Source organism: Sabethes cyaneus, chromosome 2 (assembly GCF_943734655.1).
Source record: "Sabethes cyaneus chromosome 2, idSabCyanKW18_F2, whole genome shotgun sequence".
In the NCBI taxonomy this organism is placed as follows: domain Eukaryota; kingdom Metazoa; phylum Arthropoda; class Insecta; order Diptera; family Culicidae; genus Sabethes; species Sabethes cyaneus.
Window position 1 is genome coordinate 206,340,295 of NC_071354.1, and position 22,116 is coordinate 206,362,410.

At 38.2% G+C, this 22,116-nt stretch overlaps 1 protein-coding gene across 2 annotated transcripts in view; it reads right to left on the bottom strand.

The window, feature by feature from the left end:
• LOC128734055 (bifunctional heparan sulfate N-deacetylase/N-sulfotransferase) overlaps positions 1-22,116 on the bottom strand; it is a 266,246-nt gene that overhangs the window by 173,630 nt on the left and 70,500 nt on the right. Inside the window, exon 1 of one of the 2 annotated variants that reach the window (XM_053828040.1) lies at positions 15,185-15,287. The exons of the other annotated variant lie outside the window; for it this stretch is intronic. The gene's annotated coding sequence lies outside the window, so the exon portion shown is untranslated. Of the gene's footprint in view, positions 1-15,184; positions 15,288-22,116 lie in introns of those variants that run through there. 2 annotated transcript variants of the gene reach the window in all.

The following is a 22,116-nucleotide window of genomic DNA, read 5'->3' on the forward strand; positions in this document are numbered from 1 at the left end:
TTTTCATTTGAACCTATGAATTGGTATCTGTAATTTACTTTTCGAAAATAATTGTATACATAACATTTAATTGGTCCATTGATCCACGTGCTGTCTGGCATGTAGCACCGTCTTGTTGAAACCGCATATCGACCAGAACCAATGCATTTAAAGCACAGCAAAGCAAAGGCTCGAGCTGCATTCTGTTTTTGCAGCATGGCCTTCTGATTTTATTTCACATACTTTGCAGATAGCTGTGGGGCTAATGCTACGATTCTATTGATTCTAACAGCCTTGCCCAGTCGAAATTCGAACATAAGACGACTGTTTTGTTCAATCAGTGTTGTACCCCGAGTGCATCCGAAGAGCTAAAAAAAGTTTGTAATCGTCGACCAATAACCGACTCCAAAAATGCATCAAACAGCTGCATTGACAGTTTCTGTGTTATGTCTATGACTGCCCATTCCAAATGGCACAATTTTGTCTGTTGACGTATCGATTCAACCTGACAAGGACTTCGTCGAGGAAATCGTAATAGTCTAGGTTTACGAATCAACTTACTTAAGTAAATCTGTCGTGGTTTAGAAAATAAGAACAAATTTCTCAGATATTCAAAGTTGACATCTGCATCGTCTATGGTATGCCAGATATAGCTTGTAAAATCATTTTATGAAATTCACACGTATCTGCTACTTCTTCTTGTACCTTGTAGAACGAGAAAGAAATGGTAAAATAATTAAAAATTCTTACGTCTATTCACTTACGCTGAGGATCTACATATCTGCACATCATCAGCACTTTCATGAACAACCGTCAGCTCGCTCCACTTTTCGTAACCACGGTGACAATCTTAAGGATTCAACTGAACCGAAAGGCATCCCATTTTTTAGTGTAGATGTCGTTGCTGAAAACGTTTCTATTGCCGAGTACCGCTACCATAGTTGTCATTATCCGGTAATACTTGTACGACAACCTTCCTTTTCCTCATCCATTCATCAACCCCCCAATGGTTTCCCAACTTCAATGCGCATCACATAATCGTGTCGAGAATTTTTAATGTTCTCAAGCATATGTTAAATGCAACTCCCTTCTTCCGCTCAACCAGCCTGGAAAGAAAGCGAACTGCAGGCAGCGAAAAAAATATGTATGCAGAAAAATGCGAATGTCGATGTCGTCATGTGCTGCAATTTTAATTCCCTTTTTCCCTACACATCACATCAGGGAAAATCGTAACCATCACACAGGGCACACGAAAAGCGAACGATTCAAGAGGACAAAAAAAGCGACGACCGACCAGCCGCCTGCAGCTACTATGAGCTTGAACTATGTGTGCAGTACAGAAACCCGCATATGCATCCCTATCTCTGCATTATGGAACTACAAAGTAAACGAACGTCCTTAATATGAAGCCCCGTTGCCGTTTGCCGTTTGTCGCTTGGGTGTAAGTGTGTGCGTGTCTGGAGTTGTGATGGAAGGGGTGGAATTTAATTAGTCCACTCAAATGTAGTTTGATGCAAAGCGGGGATGGATTTTATGGACAACCGGCGAAGGCGAATATTCTACTGTGATAGAAGTTTTCTGGAAAGATGTCCTGTCACTGCTGCCTGGCACACAAATGGGAGCATGCATATTGCATGAAGAAGAATAATTTTAATTGCCCAACTCAGTGAATGTATGCCACCGTGGTGTGGGTGGAGCAGAAGCGTTCCCGTGACTGTGATTATTATGAACCCTCCTGCGTAACTCAATTTGCCGTATATCTTGAGTACTATTTCGTGAACCGTATGATAATTTCGAGATGCTAGCCTGAAGATCATTTTCGTCGGTTTCCCTGATGATTTGTGTAATGTTTGATGTGCGTGATGTGACATCCAATTGATTTTTAAGCAAAATGCTTCATTGTTCAAATTACAGTAGAATGTTGGTTGAACCAATCGGAACGCTTGGTACTGCAGGTAGACAAATAACTACGCGTCTCCTTTTACTTTGGAATCTATGAAAATAACTTGTTGTCACAGTCATTCTAATCAAGTGCAAAGTAGCAGTTAAAATAGTTCACGAGTGTGTCAACTATAAAGTATGAAAGTTTAACGAACTTACGAATTATTCAGCTTTGGTAACACTGAGCACTTGATAAGTTCTTCAAAAAAATTATTTTGTTATTAATTTCATAACTAACTACTACACCGGGATTGATCCCAAACGTCTTAGTGAAACACGCAAATTGAGTGAAAGAACAGTCGAAGTGGAATCGTGAAAAAAGTTTCAACTTTTCTTTTATTCGAGTAACAGTCATGAGTACGGCAAGGTATAATTAAACAAAATCCGATGGAATAATAATATGATTTTCGATTTAGTGCAAACCCAATTGACAGAATTATCACAACTATTATAGGTTGTCACATTACATGTACGTTATTGGGTTTAAAAAAGGGTTATAAATGGCAAATGAGAATTATACTCCAACGTTGATAAAAAAAAACACATTTTTTTTTATTCTTGCAGTAATTTATTTAATACATAAGCTCGAATCCCTGCTTTGATGTGCATTTCTGCAGTAGCACCACTGTTTTTTGCTGTTCGTATATTATTGAGTTTCATTTTGTCACAAGTACCGTCCAGTTTTATTACTATGACAGGTACGAGTCGTGAAATTGCAGTTGCTGTGCGATGAAAGTGCTCACGGCTGTACAGTATCGCAAAATGACGAAATGTTCAGTTTTATTTATTGATTTATATGACAGTGTACTGTACAAGATTTCAATTTCAGTTGAAAATTTACATCGACAAATTTTTATTGCACTTGATACATACCGTGTTATTTTGCGGCCGAAAGGGGGGAAGGTGTAGCATATCCTTCAATGAATATGCAGTCGTCGATTCACAGGGTATCCGTTTTCGATGGATTTTTTTAATTGGATGTGCCGTGTTAGTAAACAGTGGTTGCATCCTTGCATCAAATATCATTCCGTAGAACAGCAATCTACTTGCTTGCTATCACGCTTCTGAATATTGATGAAACAAATCTAAATTCATCCTAGTTTTCCCAGATATTTCCCGAGCAATTTCCATAGTCAGTTGAAAGCATTCATAGCATAGCACTAAATCCGCTATCGCCGTTCGCCTATAATTCATCATAAGCTTAGTTTTCTTCCAGTCTGCCGAATAATGCACAGATAGCACCTACAGCATTCTTCGGTACGTGCTTCAACAATGGCTAACGAGATAGACGACGAACGTTCCCGTACGGTTTGGAAATAAACTTCCACAATCCTATTTCAGCATCATCACAGAGGCACTACTATTTACCAAACGGCGATAAAACTGTCTCCGGTTGGTACCGTATTCAAACTACGGTTCTAGTTTCTAACCTCAAACTGAAACACCGGTGGTTTGTGATTCTAACATTAGACTGCTCAATATTCATTCTGCACCAGGAACATCTGAACACGGAACACGGAATAAGGTAAAAAGAACATAATTGGATAGTTTCAAATAGTCACATGGATAACAGCGTAGATTTGCAGATAAATTCCATACAAAAAGAATGTCGAGTTAAGTTCCCGTTCATGTCAACTTAGTAATATTTTATTGTAAAATGATTAACGTTATGCCAAAACGTGAAAAGTGTAACGTAAAAGTTTTGCTTCCCAAACCCATAAGAGTCCAGCGCCTCTGCGGTTCAAAGATACACAGGTACCAGTGGCCTGGTGGGAGTTGTGGGTTCGAATCTTAGATTACCGTGAAAGCACCTAATTCCGATCACTTAAGGCATGATTCATCTTTGAGTCCCTACTGAAAAATATAGCGTTGATATTTATTAACACAGTATGTGTCTTTAGCAAGTATTTTTAATTATGTTTCATGGAAAAATACTAAAATGCCTAAATTATTTACCGAAAGTTAAAAAAATGCATCATAGTATGATGCATCAGTGCACCTAATTCCGATCATCAATTATCAGGGGTGATTCTAATTCCGATCACAGGTGTATCTAATTCCGATCACGTCATGATGAGCTGTTAAAGCAAAAAAACTTTTGTCAACTCGTACCATATGGATCTCAAATGTGTTGCTTTTATGTAGTTTGACGATAATCCCCCTACCAGTCATCTTCTGCTTGCGTTAATGATCATTATTATCATTAGCTTAATATTCATAAAATTTGTGTACTCAAAAGATCGACAAGCGGATTATAAAACTTTCCTCTTCTTTGATCTTTGTTCAACTGTTACAATTACAATAAAATTGGGTCACTTCGACATTTTCATAAAGCTTTGATCATAAATAATAGTAAAAATCATATGAGAAAGGTTGTGTTCCAGACATGACTGCGTAGTTGGCGTAGAACTACGTGAGGCTGGTTTTCACAAAGAAACCTCGAATATTAAAGAAAACTTTTTTCACCATATTGGTATATGTGTAGCGTAAAATAGCGTAAAGTGAGAAAAAACAAACAATATAATAATAATATTATCTTGCTGTACCGTATTTATGGTAGGTGAGCTATTTTGTGATATCAAAAACGAATATTTTTACCAGTGCCAATGTCGGAGTACTTCAGTATAGAAATTTGCTATACGCATCCAGCTATTAACAAAGTTCTAGGAGAAAACTTAAGCCCTCAAAATAATATGTTATTGTTATATTAAAAGAACACGCATTAATAAGATAGTTCATAACTGCGCTGTCGCTGTCGCTTGTTTGCAGCATTAGAAAAGCAAAACGTCTGAGCCTTTCAGTTGGCTTGGAGGTACAGCACTGGTTTAATAACCCGATCAAATGAATATATCAAATTTATAACAGGATGAGTTCTAGATAATAAGTATTTTATAACAAAGTATCCTTTGCGTTTTGTTATAAACTTGGTCTCGTTAGCAGTTGAAATTGTAACAAAATTTGCTCATGGCATATCACAAATATATCAAATTATGATATAATTTTATCTAGTTTATATCCACATGAGTAACAAAAATCAGTATTCTGTCTTGCTGTATATTCAAATTGTGACAAAGCGATTTATAAGTAACAGAACGAGATAGAATCTTGGTAGAAACATCTATAACAAAGTTTGATAGAAATAACTTGAGCTGCTAACTTGAGAACTTGAGCAACAATTTTGTAAGATTTTTGCTAGAATCATCTGATCAGGAAGCTAGACGTCACATGTTCGAATCTCGACTGAAAGAGTTAAAGGATTTGTGGCACAATTGTCCCGTATTCTTACAGGCTACGAAGTCTGTCGTATAAAAATAGAAGGTCAAAATTCCATCAAATCGGAATGTAGCACCTAGGCAATACTGTGCTCTGTAGTAAACAAAAAACACGCAACTTTATTTTGCTTCTTTGTCTTGAATTAGCAGCAGCCACAAGCTTGATGCTTGTGAAAATGCAGAGGATTCCCTGGTCTTTATTAGCACCAAGTATTGGACTAACATGCCTTCCTATCCCACCAGGACCCGCATTCGGACGTGGCCGGTGTCTGTATTGATCAGCACGCAGGGACCTGATAAGGTTGCACAACAAGGAACAGTGCGCTGTCCTAAGCATGCTTTTTCCAGCCATCATTTTGCAATTTTCATCGGTCCTGGTCAACTTCTTTCATTCTTCAACAATCTTTCATTCTTTCGGTGGTTTAACGCCAAATTTTGGTTGACACCCTGCCGTAAGACGTAGTCCTACGTCAAAAAATTTCGATAATCCTACCATGTTATCATATTGCAATCAATCCTAAAATACAAATAGTGACTTCGTTAGCTTGCATTTTGCCAGTTTATAACTTTGATATAGTGATCGGAATTAGAAGCAGAAAAAAAAATTATGTTCATAATTCCGATCAATTACTTTAATGGAATAAATTCCGCAAATACAGCATTTTTTCAGCCAAATTTGATACAGAACGGTTATATATGCTTGTATCTATTAGTTATCATAGAATACCGAAGAAGGTAATATGTTTTCACGCTGTTATGATCTTAGCAAATTTGATCGTGCGCTTAGCACTTCGGCTAAGAAAATACATTTTGATGGCGTTTTTTGCTTCTGCCTGTCGAATTTAATTTATTTTGAAGTGCATGATGCGCCAAAGGCAGTCATTTTTCAACAACTGACACATAAACACATAGCACAATAACTAAGCGTGCTCATTTACTACAGATTTTGGCTCAATTTTCTAAAAATTGACCATTTAGGTTGAGTGATCGGAATTAGGAGCTGATCGCAATTATGTGCGGTCACGGTATAGCATTGGACAAAAGGTAGGAGTCATAACGACTACTTGTTAAGCGTAGCTAACCCCCCCCCTTCCCCTACCCTTCCCGCTCTTTCCCCTCCACTCCAAAAAATGTTTATTATTTTCCCCTACCGTCCCTCCATCAATTGTAGAACCACCGTTTCAAAAAAATAATAATACTTTGTAATAAAAATAGAGAAAAGAGATTGAAACGTTAGCAATTAGCTGTATCCTCCTTCGTCGAACATCAGCAGCCGGTCCTACAACTATAATTAAAAGCTGCAAAATTCATTTTCGCTGTTTAATATTAGGCCACCATTAAGAAGAAGGGCTGACACAACGATACTTGCTCATTTCCTTTCAATGAGTGGCAGCAAATACGATTAAAAGAAACTGGTATGACATGGCACAAAATCATACGCAAAGCTTTCGTAGTCCTACGTCAGCAATGTTCTCGTGTTTTTGGTTCTGCCCTCGAACTTGTTTAATTGTTATTTTATGCAATTTAAACTATTTAGAGTGGTTTCAAGATTCTTTGTGCTTTCTTTTTTACTTACTAGCAGCGCAGATTTTTTTAGACAAGTTTTAAAATTATTGGCTTTCTAATTGCTATTTGATAATTTCACTGGTTTATTTTAGCAATACTTTCCTATATTGTCCTGAAACCAATATTGCCAATCGAGCGAGAAGCAAACGATGCCCACACACACGCAAGCGAGGATGAGAAGCAAATCATCCAACGCTTACTCTATTGATGCCAGCATACAACCATTACCGCCTGTACTGTGTGCATACATTAAGCTGCCTGCACAATCGTGAGCGCACAGCCTGGTAGCGTCTTTCTGTTCAGTCCACTCACGAGACCAATAACTCATGAGCAATTAACAGCCCGCGAGCGGGTGTGGCACACTGGATACAGGTTTTGCATTACTTCTTCATTTCTTCTGCATCTTACGTCTTCGTTTAGACACGCGGATATGAGTGCGAGCCCTCCCGAGGAATTGGTATATGAATATACTCTAAATACACACTCGCAACAACTCGTCGTAGTGCATGAAAAAATAAGAGCTAGAGTCCGAAAGAGATGCTAATGCCAGCGTGTTTGTTAGAACGAGAATGCGTGTATGAGAAAATAGGCCACACTAGTGCGAGCTTCGCAACACTGAGTACTCGAAGTATCTGAGTAACCACTGAGTACCGGATTAGCCTGGAATTATGTTCGAGGTCCTCCTTGACAGGGACAGGGATGGTCATCCCCTCATGCCAAGAAAAATGTATACCAAGTTAAGTGCAAAACGGTCTAGGCATTCTGGAGTTATGGTGGAACATACATACAAACCTAGGGTTATTTTTAAATATGTAGTAAATTGTTTGTTCCATACTTTTAAATTAAATTTTGTTTCATTTTTTGTTTCATCATTTTGTTTTGTAAGTATTCAGTATAGTACCCAGTATTTGGTAGTTTCGAGCATCGTTTTGTTTTATATTTTGAGATTGATATTCGACAATAAAACAAATGGAGCCGTATTTTTCTTATGAAGTGCAGTCATTGGCACAGTTGAATTGACTATGAAAATATTTTTATACGTTTATGAATTCTGCTTAGCCCTCCAAGTTATAGAAAAGAATCTATACAGCCATCAAAATTTAGAAAATTTTACTTCCGACGGTACATTAAGTTCGTGTTACAGCTATCGGTTCTGCGAATATTCGAATATTTAGTTTTTATTAATTATATCAATATGACATTGCTTTTCATTAAGTTAACCAAAAATCTAAGACAATTTTTTTCTTCAGAGGCAAGTGACCAAAGGAATCTTTTAATGTAGGTGGTAAAATATAATCTGATAGAAACATTTAAGAATCATCACCTTTTAAAATGTGAAGCCAATTTTTCCCTTGTGCTACAAGGCTGTAACGTAAGACCATTGCTATTAGCAGGTATATAAATATTAAATCGGAATTGGTAAATAGATGGCTCTAACTGTCAATGTAAGCCTCATCATAACGCATTATTGGTAACTTTTCCTTATTTTGACAGCTAGCGAAAGAATTTAACTTAAAACAAAGCAAGCATTACTGTAGCGAGTGTACCCTATTAGGCATACCGACGTTAGGCATACGGATGTTAGACATAATGAAAGTTAGGCCTGAACACTCGCGGCCTACGGCTGTCTCGCCCTAAATCATGGAGTGGAGGCAACGTTTCCTCGTATTAAATTGGTCTCGCATTTTATAATAAGCGTTGCTCATTTGCGCTAAGAGAAAGAAAGAATTGTGAGTCATCTATACTCTACTGTTTGTACTACAAACAATTACCAATATGAAAAATAAGGTGCAGAGTTTTATTTCATTTGATATTTTTCTAAAAAGCATTAAAATATCTTTCATTTGTTTTGATATTAGCGCAACATTGACTTTAAAAACAATATTATTTTCAATATTATTCTAGAAAATAGATTTCGGCGAGATTTGGCCAAGTAGGGAATCCGCTTTTTATGATTCGGCCAATTAGGGGTTCGACCAAGTTGTTGGAATTCGGCCATTTGGATTTCGGTTATTTGCTATTCGACCATTCGGTACCAACGCGGAGAGTTGATGCGAGGGCTAGGGATAACTAACAAAAGTCGGTAGACCTAGGAAAACGAATAAACCTAAACAGATGTGATATCTGTGTGGGGGCTGTCCCCACAGTGACCGGCACTTCCGATGGCTGGCCGTCGGCACCCCGCACGACTTACACCCGTCTCGCCCAGAACGGTCTGTGAAAAGTCATAAAACATTTATCACGGAAGTGTACCAAAAAGTCGTTATGCCAAATGTGTTTCTGCCAAATGGTCCCTAATGTTTATGCCGATATTTTTGTAGCAAACGCCGTTATGCCAAGCAGCATTATGCCAAATGGATTTATGTTAAATGGGCGGTCCTGGTTCTCATTGTATTATGACGTAGCGATGATTGACTGATGATTCGTGGGAAATCGAAATTTCGTAAATTATCCCTAACGTCCATTATGCCAACCGTCCATTATGCTTACCGTCTATTACGCTTATCATGCATTATGCCTATCGTCCGTTATTTCCAACGTTCATTATGCCTTATGTCCGTATGCCTAACGTCGCACGTCCCTCTGCAGTATAAGTTTGAACATAAGCTTCGAACATGTTGACTTTTTTGCCTGGAAAGTACGAGCGGTTAACATTGATTTTCTACGCCCATCTGAAGAAAACTGCTGCAGAATCGCATCAAATGCCTGTCGAAGCTTACAGTGAACATGCTCCTGGAAAATTGGAAAATCCTGGAGTGCTTTAAGTGGTTCAAAAAATGTAAAAATAATGATTTTGACGTAAGAGACGAAGAGTGTAAAAACTTCCGAAACAGTTTGAGAACAATGAACTGCAATCACTTTAGAACGACACTCAAACGCAACAACAACTCGCGGATCAATTGTTTGCGATTCAAGAACTTTTCATACGGTTGAAGAATCTAGAAGGTCGTAAAATAAGTTCCACTTTAATTGTACGAAAAACAACAGGAAAACCGAAAAATCACATGTGAAATGCAGGTCGTCAAGTTAAAAAAGAAACGATTTCTTCATCAGATGCTGACTAGCGAAGAAAAGTGAATTTATTTCGAGAATCCCAAGCACCAATGGTCTTGGGTAAGTCCAGGGGAGCCGTCAACATCGGCAGCACGGGCAAATTGCTATGGGCAAAAGATCTGATGCGATCAGAAGGGTTCGCTATTTACTATGATATGCTCAAATCTGGCGACATCGTTGGTACTGAACGCTACCTCCGACAACAAATGGTTAATTAGAATCGAGCTTTGGATGAAAAACGACCAGAATAATAAAAATAGGCAACACAAAGTGATTTTGCTACATGATAATGCTCTATCACATACTGCACAACCGGTCAAGGAAACGATTACGGCATTTGGTTGGGATATTCCTTCACAGACTTGGTTTTTTGCGACTACTACCCACTATTTGCATCGATTGATTGAACACGTACTTCGGCGCGACGTCCACAAATTACCAGAGAGATGAGAAAAATGTTTAACTATTGACGGGAAATACTTTGAATAAAAGAGAGTTGGTCATATCAATGCAATAAACGTGTGTTTTTTTAAAATCGGTTTCATACTTGTACATCTGGTATGTTTAGTCAATAAATTCGTCATAACAGAATGTCTATTCATCAATATATTCTGGTTATTTTGCATGAAAACCCATATCATATGGACATTTTTGGAAAGGGAATGACAGTCAGAAGTAAATTCGAACGAAAGTGGATGGTATACTGCATTTCGCCAGCAAAATCAAATGGGCAAAACAACTCGTTCGAAACAAGTCGAACAAAATAAGGATCCCTTCTGGCAAACAAACAAAAAATTGATGTTTGACACCATCTTTAAATCCAATGCGGCGTATGGTTATTTAAGTTATTTTAGCTATTTCGCAAGAAGAACCTAAATAATATGAACTTTCTGAAAAAGAACTGACTATCAGAAGTCAGAAATCTATGTTCTACACCATTTAAAATACCAAGATGCCGCACGACTATTCAAGTCGTTTTGATTAGTTGACATAAAAACTATGCAATATGGACTTTTATGAAAGAGATGATGAAAAGTTATAAATTTTTTGATGTCGTTTTGAAATCCAAGATGATGAATTGTCAGTTAATATTTTGCATGACAATCATTACAATATGAACTATTTTGCAACAGAGATGATTGTTAGAGATCAACATTTGATGTTTAACAAAATTTTGGAATCCTAGATGGTGCCTGTTTTCTTGAAGGTTGATAACGTCCACGTCAGATCAGATGTTTACCCTGCGTCAGTTACTATACAAGTTTCGGGCGTACAACTTACAGACTCATTATCTGTTTGTGGACTTTAAGGCGGCGTTCGATTCAGTCAAACGAACTGAGCGATGGCAGATAATGCTAGAGTGTGATTTTCCGACAAAACTAATTACGCTGATTCTTGCAACGTTGGATGGGTCAAAATCATGCGTCAGAATAACGGGTGCGACCTCAACTGCTTTCGTGACGTTGGATGGAGACTGAAAAAAGAGGATACACTCTGTAATACCTTGGAAGGTGCAATACGAAGAGCGAATGTGGAAAAAACTGGACTATCATCAGGAGATTTCTTATGTTTCTAAGTTTTACGGATGACGTCGATATCATCGGAATCAACCACAGAGCTGTGGAAGGGTCATTTGGGTCTTTGAAATTAAAGCAGCGAAGTTGGGACTCACCATTAACATACTGCCACAACAAAGTACCTGGTTGCTGGTAGAGAACGTGGGAGTTTAAATGGTTTCAATGGTGAGCTAGAGATGGATGGGAAACGATATGAAGCAGTGGAGGAATTCATATTCCTAGGTACGTGACATCTGACAACGATGTAAGTTATGAAGTAATGCGGCGAATCGCAACCGCGAATCTGGTTTTCTATGGATTCACCAGCTGAAGTCTGATAGGTTGAAAATTTGCATAAACCTTGCATCTACTGAATACTAATGCTGTTTAATCGTAAAATTTTACGGGAATTGCTGTTAGAAGTTAACAATTGATGTTTGACAATATTTTGAAATCCAAAATGGTGAATAGTTGTTCAGTTCTTGCATGAAGAGCTCAGTTCTTCAAAAGAGGGCATCGTTCAAAAATCTAGTTTCCAGTTAAATTATACTACAATCAATTATTGAAGAAAATAATCATGTGAAATCAAATGCGCAGTTTTATCTAATTCGGAAGAAATATTGCTGATCGTATTTCAATTCTTCAATGTATCACCAAAAGGCGCAAGACGACAAATTCGTAAATAAATTCGACACCATCAGAATGTTGTCAATCGAATCGGTCCGTCGTCATCTGTAAGAGCAGCCGAGATTGTTTCTACTCAAACGGTAACGACAAAGCCTATATGCAACAAGGATATCGGTGTGAAAGCTATGTCTTTTTTCACGACGAGTACCAATTTTCCACTAGTACGATCGAAGGAAAGAACACGTATCACATGTCCGTTTGCCCAACAGATGCCCTAACCAGGAAAAAAGCTGGTTGACACCAAATAGGCCAGGTGAATGCATTTCATGCCGTTTTCCCCACTGATACACGAGTGTGCTGTGAAAGGACGACGACGTGCCAGTTGGTTGCGCATGCTAATTTGAACTTCAATGGCCGATTCGGAAAACATGCTTCTAGCATGTTCCTAACACGTTTTGACACAGTGAAAAATATCTCTCATGATGAGTTTTTAAAAATAACATGTGGTTTGTGCGCTGAGCTATTTTTCTTTCGCATTATGAAATGTGAAATAAAACTCAAAACCAGCGACCAGTAGTGGTTATTAACGCAAAAAAGCGATACTCGATTCGCTGCCCTGCTGGATAAAAGCTTATCATGACACCAGCAGCAGCCTGAACTAATGTGGCTACTAACGACGATGCTCCTACAGTCAAACCGTTGTATTTTATTGCCAAAATGTCTGACAGTTTCGACACAAAACGGAAGCACTGTTGGGGACACACATTCCGTAGCTCAGCTCTAATGGACCTGTCTTCGCTGTAGCACGGTTGCGCCCGTAGGGGAAATGTGAGTATGATGGACCGGACATTCGTTCAACAATATCATAATTCGTTAACAGAAAAAAAATTGTTATGAAAGTCTATAATTAAATAATATTTTTCAGGATAACATAATTTTGGGACGATTTCTCCCTAGTATCCATTTTACCCTTCTCAACTCTAGCTGAAAAACATTCACAGACACACCTGGGTTCACATACTTTTGACCACATGACCAACTCGTGTTTCCGGTAGTATCACTAATGCCACCTGGTTTGCCCTCTGATATATTTCATCCGGTAGACTAGAATATCAAGGTAGGAAAACAGGACACCACAGCACAGCGAGAGCGAAGGTCGGAAATGCGAGGGCGAACCTTCTTCGTTGCGCATTTTCCATTTGTGTGATAGCACAAGACATTTGTCGCATTCTTTGTCTGCCCGATGGGCAACAAATTGCCAGCAGCTGAAATGAGCGTTACGTGTCGGAAATTGTCACTATTGTCACTAGCTGCTACTAAGGCTAAGGCGGGGAGGGGAGGTTCCCGGAGAGGGGGCGTGTCTAAGAAAAGGGTACACTAAGAGGCGTGACATTGCGAGCTTAGAAAACTGCTTTCTGTTCACCGAGCTGTGGAAACTGCACTACAAACCGTAGCAAATTGGACGAGAGTGCCGGAGGGAGGCGAAATACCCACCGGGTTTCATAGCAAGCATTGCTGACCGGGGGGAAGGTGAGATCTTGACTGCTGCTGCTGCTGCCGGAAGAATGATATTGAGATCAAACAGACATCGGTCCGATGGTGTGCTTGATGAATATTAAAATGGTACTAGAATCACAATGGAAAAAGAGCGAGATAGAGAAGGGGGGAGTTTTGTGCGCTTCTGGGGTATTTGTCGTTTTTGCTCTGAGTTTCAAGTGAATTGTTCAATTTAATAACAATCCTGAACGTATTTGTTGAGATTGCGAAGAGGTCTTGATGTTAAGGATCTTATTTTATATGAGGTTTCCAGTGTACTGATTCGAAATAAGCATTCTAGTTTAGGCAAGTCAATGAAACTCTCAAGCTTCTAGATTAAATGGTTGGTGATAAACTTGATGAGAAAACACTTACATTGAACGTGATGCTGCTCCTCAAGGCAGCCTAAAGCCAGAATTTATTCATTGCATGAAACAGTTAACTTTGATATGCCGTAAAATTATTTTATTTGCGTAGTAATCACATGCCTTAGGAAGTTTCTCATAATTAATAACTATAAATGTATCAAAAACTATAAAAGACGCAATCCACCGCAAAAACATTGATTAGTTTCTAAAACCTTGAGAAATTTTCACACATGACAAGTATAATGGTTATTATTTATAACAAGTGGAAAAGCAAATAAAGTCTTAAAATGCTACCTTGCGGTACTGTAGATTTTCAAGAGTCCAAAAATATCTAATGAAATTATTATTGCGAAGAGAGCAGATGCTGGCGAATTTATTAAATTCGATTACCCTTGCTCCATAAAATAAAAGAAAGCATTCGGTCGTACCAAAAGAAAAGCGTTTAGCAATCTATTTTCACTTTAAATCCAATCAAGCAATAAAAGAAAGGAACACATTAAGAGGACTTCCTTCCTAATTTAGCACGAATGGCCCTCTTAAGACAGCGCAGCTGTTTGCAGGGAATCGTCATTCCATGAAATGAAATTAAGCGTAATTTCAATACGCGCGCAATATCATAAAGAGCTTACAGGAAAATAATGCTTTGTCGTTTCACTTCCCTGGTTAGCTGGAAAGTTGTTATTGCATTGACCGGAGAACCGGTGGAGATGATTTTTCGCGGGAAAATGTGCTTGTACAATTTTCCGAACAAATGGATGCGTTCACTGTGTCACGTCGTTTTGCTGCTGCTGCTGCTGCTGCTACGGCTACTGAACCTCTGAACAGATTGAGTTTCTCGTGCTTGGAGGAGGACAACCGACACTGATAGCGATAGCGAGGACAAATAACTTGCAATTTGCGCAAATTGTCACGAAAGCAATAATATACAGGATTCAGTTGGCTTAGGGTACAATACAGGAAGAATTATGCACCCGTGCAATGCCGGCACCGAGTTTCATAATAGACTTTGGTGTGCTTCGGTGAACAATCGGAAGAAGAGCAAATGCGTCCTATTTTGGAATGACAAACGGGCGTTCGAAAATCTTTTCAGACACTCCAATATAATATCAGGAGGTTGAAACAATTACTAATATAGAATAGGAGTTTCAATTGGAGATGAAGAATTTAGAATATAAAATATAAATTTGAGAAAATACGAATGTATACAATATTTATAAAATTGAAGAATTTGTCCTGAATCCTTATTAATTTGAAACATTAAATTCTTGTGATAACGCATTTGTACCTTAATTGGAATCCAAGCTTGATTGGGCAGAAGTAGATGTTATTACGCTGTGTAATATTACTTATCGTTTGGCATGTGGTAGAAGAAACCCGTTAGTATTTACCTGTAAAAGAAGAAAATAAAATAAATATAATAATTGACTTGATGGAATTTGAAATGCACATGAATTTATTCTCGCTTTTGTAATGTTGTATTGTTATAAGTGTAAAGAAATGAAAGGAATCCATCGATTCTGAATGAAAAGCTACACCGATGAAAATAGCCACAATATTACCAAGGGAATTTACACAAGAATTTCAATGTGCAAATATCGTTAATTTGGTTTCATTTGTCAATTATTGGGATACTAAAAGTTTTTCCACTCGATTTAACGTGAAAAGAAATATTTCATAAGAAAACACAATAAATGGCCGTGCTTTGCTGTACCATGTCTCTTATAAACGTACTATACGTGAGGCGTAGCAATACAAAATGGCGCACCAATTAAAATTGATCTTATTGCATTTGTTTGTCAACCCGCAAGAAATCTGTTAGTTTTATAGAGCTATTAAAACGATAACACCCTGACCAAACAGTTTTTTTGCTGCTATTATGGATAATACTAATATTCAACACATATTCAACATATTCTAGTATTTTACTTTAGCTTGCGAACAAAAATTCATCAAAGCAAAGTGTTTTGCAGAAAGAAAATTATTATCAATCGGTTTTTCTGTCACAAGAAGCAACTAAAATGATATTGCTAGAAATAGAGATTGACGAACTGAATACGTTTGTTTAAACAAACAGTTTTTAAAAATTGCAAAATTTCAATTGCGCGTTGGTTTTATTCACCTATCATATCAACATGCACGATAAAATTTAATGCGCACATACTGCAAACAAACTAAGGTTGCTCAAAATTTTATTAGTAATCTATCGATACCTATAAAAATGGATTTCTGTCTGTCTGTCTGTCGGGATGTTCCTTATAGAATCGAAAACTATTGAACCAATCGGCGTGAAAACTTGAATGTAGAGGTTTTTGGGGTCAGGAAAGGTTCTTATGATGGTTAGAGACCCCTCGCCTCACAAGGAGGGGGAGGCTCCCATACAAATGCAACACAAATTTCTGTATGGCTCGAGAACTAATCAAGCAAATAGAACCAAATTTGGCATGTGGGTATTTTTGGAGACAAGAATTTTTTTCTATAGTGATTTGAAACCCCTACCCTCTTTAGAAGGGGAAATATGACTGCTCTCCCCTTTAAGAGGAGGGGCTTCTATACAAATGAAATACAAATTTCCTCATAACTCGAGAACTAATCAAACAAATGGAACAAAATTGGACACGTGAAGGTTTTTGGAGGCAAGAATTTTTTCTGTGGTGAATTAGGACCCCTCCCCACTTTACGAGGAGGGCTTCTATACCAATGAAATGCAAATTTCCTCATAACTCGAGAACTAATCAATCAAATGGAACCATTTTTGGCATGTAAGTGTTTTTGGAGACAAGAATTTTTGTGTGTGATGAATTAGAACCCCTTACCTTTCTAGGAGGGTGGGTTCTCATACAAATGAAATACAAATTTCCTCATAACTTCAGAACTAATCAAGCCAATGGAATTTCTATGGTGAATTAGGACCCCTCCCCACTTTACGAGGAGAGCTCCTATACAAATAAAATACAAATAACCTCATAACTGCAGAGCTAATCAAGCAAATGGAACCAAATTTAGCAAGTGGGAAGTTTTGGAGGTAGGATTTTTTTATGATGGTTTGAGACCCCTCACCCCTGTGGTAGGGGGATAAGGACTCTCATACAATTGTTTTATTTAGGCCATTGCACACCTAACTTGATTAATCTTTCTTATAGCATTTTTGTCAGCTTTCCGATGGTGGTCTTGAAATTAAAATCGGTTGGGGGATCATGGCGAAAATGGCGATTTTTTGATAAAATGCAACATCAAATTCAAGATGGCCGCCGACTTTTTTCACTTTATTTATAAGCCCTATCTCTCCTCTTTACATAACCGTGTCGTTTGTAGTTTGTTTCAAAGCAAATTTTGGAAATATCACAATAATTATATTAAAATTGTGAACCTTGCTACAAATAACTGGTTGTTTTATTAAGTTAATGCCATTGCACATCTAATTTTATGAATGTTTTCCATCTTGTAGCATTTTTTCTCAGCTTTACAATGGTGGTCTTAAAATTAAAATCGGCTGGGGGGCTCATGGTAAAAACGGCGATTGTTTGATAAAATCCAATATGGCTACCAAATCCAAGATGGCCGCCAAAAATTTTTTTACTCCATTTGAAAACTCTGTTCTTCTTCTTTTCAGAACCGGACCATTTATTAGTTGTTTCATGGCAAATTTATGAAGTACACTCAAGTCGCTTTTTACGCGAAGGATACGTCCCGTGTAAATCAAAACCGCGTAAATTCCGAAATTCGTGTAAAAAACCGCGTAAAAAGCGACTTCAGTGTATCACATGATATAGATCTCAAGATTTGCTAAAAATTGATCTTTTTTCAAACCTGTTAGGCCCCTTGGTGCACGAGGGGTCCACTATTTTAAGGTATTTAAAGTGTAATTCTTATTTTTTTAACCATTTCAACCAATTAAGCGCAAAAGTTCCAATATTTGAAGACCTCGTGTCAGTAGTGGCCCCGTTTCAACGAGAATTACTCTATGGTATTATGGTAGATTGAGACCCTACTGTCCTTCAAGTGGGCGGCTCCCATACAAATGAAACACAAACTTCTGCATAACTCGACTGTTAATCAAACAAATGGCAACTAAAATTTTAGAATTTTTTTCTCAAACTGTCAAAAAAGATAAAGATACATGAAGAAGATCTGATTTACCGAAATTAAAGATGCATTATCCATTGCTGAGAAAAATAGTCTACATTTCAAAACGGTCCAGAATCGGTTGTTCGGCGAAGCTTCTGTTTGATGTCCGAACAGGAGCGTTGTACAGCCGTTTGCAATTCGTGGCTCTCCAGTTATTTTTGTACACCAAGGAAGTCAAATTCTCGAAGAAATCTTCGAAGGGGCGCACTGATACAGATTTGTTGGGTCGTGGTTTTTGGGTAAAAATGGGATCGAATGGATGTATTCAGGAATTCAGGAACGATTGCGTTTTTTGGCGTAATGCGATGATGCTCTATCCGGCCAAAACACGTATTGTCCATCTGCATGATGTTTTTGTAGAAACGGGATCAAAATTTTCTTCAAACATTCGTCTGGCACATTTCAATTGATAGCCAAACTAGAGGGCTTGTTTTTGAAGAAACGAGAAACGAGATGTTCTTCTGCGTCCATAAATTTGGCCGGTCTTCCACTACCTTGCTTGAGAATAGTTGTCGGGCATCTTAGGATATGGTGAACAGTGAAAGCCGCAACATATTCGCTCTTTAAATGTTGTACCGTATATTTTTTGCCGAGATTTCTGTGGCAGTTCGTAGAAGTGTACAACGCGCTCCCGAAATGCTTCTTGTTTCGATTTATTTTAAGCAAAACAAGGCAAGCATGAACAAAACAAAAAATATTGACAAAAAGAGGGGAGAGAGAGAGCTAACACATACATACTCTCATTTCTCTCTGAGCTCGTTTGTTGTTGAGTATAGGGGCCGCGAAAAAAATCCAAAATTATAGTTGCCACCCGTTACATACTAACTTTATTGAGTGGAAAACCGAAAATTTCTATTTTAAGGTAAGGGTAGTGTTCCTGTGTTACCAGTTTTACTCGAAATTTTGAATAAACTGGAATAAACCTGACCTGACAAACCGTGAAAAGTTTCAGCTGGACAGATGGAAAATGCTCTCATATTGAAAGCTAACTGTAAAAAAATTCTACAGTTGTACCGCAAAGAAGTCATATTGGCCCCAAAGTCTTTCTACTTTAGGCGATGTAAATTTCACGTTGTTGCGTTGGGAAAGTACGGAAGAATGTAGCTTTCTTAATGAGCAATCCCACGTGAGATCTTCCTAAAAGAGCTGGAATCTGGAGTGAACCTCTTTGATTTGAAATAAATTTTACCTGCGCGTTTCATAGGAGGAAACATTCGTTGAATCAGCATCGTATCTCGAAACTAAATAGGAGGTACATATCAAAGCAATAAAATCCATTCAAGGCAATGTTTATTCTCTGCACGTTTTTTTTCTAAATGATATCGACATACCGATGAAAAACCATAACTATTTAAATTGAAACGATAAAACTTTCCCAAAGAAGAAATAGAGCACACATTTATGATCCCGTAAATCATACTTCATGTTTCAGCACTTGACTATCACACAGCATGGGTTTATTTTAATCAAATTTCTGTTCGTACGAGAAATGTACCTGCAGGAATAAAAAAAACTGTGTGCGTGAGTTGTTCAACCAAACTGCCAATATCAATAGAAATAAATTTCCAATAAGAGCCCAATAAAAAGCTGTATTGAATTGAATTAACCGGTGCGCCGCATTCCGCGTACAGAAGTATATACGTAAATAGTTACATGCTACCATTATTGGTTTGGTGGGAAGGTGTTTGGTCGGACGCTGAGCCTCACTGAACTCCCGCAGGACGTGGAAAAACATGCAGAATTACTTCCTACATACATACTCCCCGTTCGAAGGAAAGAAAGGAAACACAAAACCACCTCTCGTCGTGAGCTTTTCGCTCGCCGTCATTTGATCGAATAAAATATACTGCAGTAACTGCCGCCCGGACTGATGCGCGTTTATGCTCGAAATAGAATATAAACGTGTTTTTCTTCCTATAATGGAAGGGTAATTGAGCTGCTCAGTGTCTGGTCTTCGGTTCAGCAAAATTTACAACCGTTTGGGAAATGAAATGTGGCATCACACTGCATTATGTTGCCCATATAGTTTAAATTGCTTAACTAGAACTATTTTTTTAGTGTGAGCATGTACCGTTAAATTTACCGTAACGCTACTTCACCAAACAGTGACATTTCCAACAAACATTTTTTACTTTATAATAGCCTATTAGGCGTTTGGTTTCCGGATATCAGCTGTATAACAGTAGAATAAGTTACTATTGAGAAAAAGTGCAGGAAAACGGAATGTGCTGTAAAAATACTAAGACTGCACCTTTCAATAGGAAAGGAAAGATCGACCAAACATAACAAAATGGGCGTAAAGTGAGCCGACGACAGTAAAACATTGCATGTCTAGCTACAATTATTCCTTTCAAATCAATCACATCTAAATAGGTGGAAAACGAAAGCCTTCTAGCTCACGTAAGGTTTTGTCGCTTCAAAAATAGAACCTTCTGTATGTTTGAATAAATGGCAAATATAGTGCAAACAATTGCAGTAACAATAACATGCTAAATCGAGCATTCTAAAAGGGGGACATGTAATTTGAATAAAAAATCCTAACATAATTCGTGTTGAGCGAAATGCCATTCCTAACAACTGGCTTTTTATTCAAATTTATGATTTAATACTTGAAAATAAAGAAGTTTTTTCTTGCCTTCCTAACAATATCGTGCTGAGAAACTATTCACGAGAGTTACAGTTGTAGAGCCTGCCGATTAAATACAAATAAATTTCGTATTACGTTCACAAACACCACATGCACGAACGAAACGGTACAGTAATGCTTTGAATTGTAGCCCCACATTAGGGTCTATGACCTACGACACCGTCGAAATATCAATTGACTACCGCAACACAGCAGGGTCCTTTGAGTTATGGAAATAAAAGCTAAATATTGAAATGAACTTTTCCGCACGAACCATAATAATTGGGTCGCGCGCTGAAATTGCCCGTGTCGCCGCTAGAGATAGAGAGTCCGCACCGGAAGAAACCGCCAACGTCCTTTTTAGTGGCTTTCCGTTGGTGGTACCGGCCGACGAAGTCGGTCGTAACTCTCTCCGGGGTAATACGCAAATTAGTTGCCGCTGTCGCTGTTGCTACTGCTGCCTGATTTGCATATGTCACCTTTGTATGCCGAGCTGTGTTCTCAGCTTTGCAGGTAGCCGAACTTCCTCTGACCCCGAGGGTGTTTTAATAGCAATGTTTTGGTAGCTAGCAATTACGGTCGGATTTGGTGTGACAAATTGTGCCCGATTGTATCGAAACAGCAAATTGCCGTTCGTCCACTACATTCTCCGAACAGTCGTGTGGGGCGTAATGATGTTTTATTTACTTTCCGGCATTCGAAGGTGTCAAATCGATAAGGGCTGTGTTGTTATCAATCAGAATTTGACAGCGTGTTTTTTTTTTCATTTCAACATTCCTATCCGTAATTCAGTGTGATAGCGCGTGTCACACAAATTGTTCACTATGCCGCTCGCGACAATAGCTTGTCACTGTCAGCAAGGTGCCTCCTACTAAGGGACGACCTTTAATAAATGGGAAATGGTACGGTACGCAAGGCAAGGCGGTGAGACACATTCCATCGAGACAGTTTTGCTACTTTTAGTCACAAACACGCACACGACGGACGCAAACAAACGCTCTAAGCGTCCTCATTTATTAGCCATTCAATGTAGTTATCTGAGTTTGATTGATGTTCATGTGCGCGAGTGGTGGTATCGCTTATCATCACGCTGCGGCGGTTAATAAAAAATACACACGTGGTGTGCGGATATCGTGATGATTTACAAGCTCGACCGCTTTGTTTAACACCATTGTGAAACGCGCACCTGTGTGTTGTTGATAAAGGTTGTACGTTAGTTTCGGAGCATAATTCATGAATGATTATCGTAGGAAAAATTATCGGCTGCCCGCATTCAATTCACCGACAAGCAAAAATAGGCAGCTAGTTCACATATCTGGCTTGATCATTTGTCATTATGTCTTCGGTGATCTTGTGCAGTTTTAAGCGAAGTTATACTTATTATATTACAAAGTAGCAAAAAGTTATACTTATTTTACACATACCGAAGAAAATAATCAAATGACATATATCACAGGTAATAATGA